This window comes from Nannospalax galili, unplaced genomic scaffold, assembly GCF_000622305.1.
Source record: "Nannospalax galili isolate Female #2095 unplaced genomic scaffold, S.galili_v1.0 scaffold537, whole genome shotgun sequence".
Classification (NCBI taxonomy): Eukaryota; Metazoa; Chordata; class Mammalia; order Rodentia; family Spalacidae; genus Nannospalax; species Nannospalax galili.
Window position 1 is genome coordinate 554,649 of NW_008339916.1, and position 1,984 is coordinate 556,632.

Here is a 1,984-nt window from a genome sequence, read left to right on the forward strand (position 1 = left end):
TTGTTGATGGCTGTGCTCATTCATTGAAGGAGTGCCAAGCAGGGTCACTGGACTCTCACCTGATTATCCAGCCACTCTTTACAGCCACTCTTCCCAGCCAACTAGTCCATCCTTGGAAGACAAAAGAAAAATGAGAAATAACCCATCAGAGGGATGGTTTTGGAAGTGCTTGTCAAGAAACTCCAATGGACTCTCATATGAACATTTGAAAACTGCCCTGTTCTGACTTTTTTCTGGTTCCCTGTCTAGAACTTGTAATGCTAATTACTCTTGCCTTTACTTCTCCTTTACATCTCCCGTTCATGATTCAAGGACTTTCTTCTCCCCTTAGATACAAAAGTTGTGCAATTTGGGAGTCTTTTAGATAGACCCACTGAAGGCGTACTCCAATTGCCTCACCCTGCATCCCTGTTCAGCATGGGTGAAGCCAGAGCTGTCTGCGTCCCTATTCCCTATTGGCAATTTGGGTAACTTCTTCAGAGGATGGTGTGATAAGAACAGGAGGTTGGAATTGGCTAGGCAGTTAGAGTGAAAAGACCCCAAAGAAATGTAGCCAGTTTCTTGGCTAAAAGTAAAAATGTACTTGGGCCTCTTAGCAACATACTCTGTTCCAAAGGCCAAAATTGTCAAAACTATTTGGGAGCTTGTATCTAATCCTTAAAAGATTTTAGGGTTATCTCTCAGAGGGTGGGAATGTTGGAGAGGAGGAAGTGGGCATGTATTTGATCATATGCAGATATGAAATTCTCAATAAAGTTTTTGTAAAAATTAAAAAAAGAAGAGAAAAAGAAATCTCTTCCTGCTGAGAAATCTCATCAAAACTTAAAAGTACTTTTATGAAGCATTTCAATCCTATTAAAATTGTGAATTTTATTTTAGTTAGTTTGGGGTGTTATAAAAATTAGTATGGATTGAAATTACATAAATATCTTTGTTGTTGTTCTGGAGGCTAATGTTAAGGATTAATGTGTCAGCAAGTTTAAGTGTGGGTGAGTGGCATCTTTTTCTTTTGTTCTAATAATGAGTGGAGAAGAAAGAGATAGAGAAAGAGAGAAACTGAGAGATTCTTCATGTGTGTCTTATAATGGCACTGCTCACAGTGATGAGCAGTAAATCTTTCTGTATAATCTTAAATGCCCTCACAGTAAATTTTTCCACTTGTGGTTAATTTTACATACAGGGGAATGTACCATTATTTGATTTTTGACAAATCTATCTCTATGCAGTATAAACTGTCATTGTGAAGACTATTATCATCATTTAAGAAAGTTGGATTTTTATGGAAAATGTCTTACATATATGAAATGTATCTTGGTCTTGTCTATCCCCTTCTCCTTCCTGCCAGCTTTTCCCATCTCCATATCATTTCCATTGTATTCTCCACAGGCCATGTGTGTGCTCCTGTGGGTTTTTTTTCACCATAGATGAATTTTGTCTAATAGAACTTCATATAAATGAAGTCCTTATGCAATTTCATTTTCTGAAAGACTTATTTCAGCCAACCTAATAGTTTCTGAATTTCATTCATAGTGCTACATATTACATTTTTTAGTATGGTGCATTATTGTACTTCCCCAGCTTGTTTATTATGTAATGGAAATAATAGCTGTTTCAAGCTTGAGTGAATATTATTTAAGCTCTATGCACATTTGTGTATTGGTATATTTGTGGAATATATGAGATTCTTATTTTAAGGAAATAGAGCATGTGTTTATTGGTTATAAGCAATGGCTAGATAATTTCCTAAAATCAAGATATGACTCCTCCCAAAAGAATATGAGAGTAATAGCTCATCTACATTTTTGCCAGTATTTATTATTGTCAGTTCTTTAAGTTTTAGGCATGTGTAGTGGTATCACACTGAGGTTTACTCTAATGATTAATGAAGTTAGACACCTTCTCATGTGGTTTTGGTCCATATCTTGGTCTGAGAAGCACTTATTGAAATATTTTCTCCATTTCTGTTATGTTGCCTTTGTTTGGA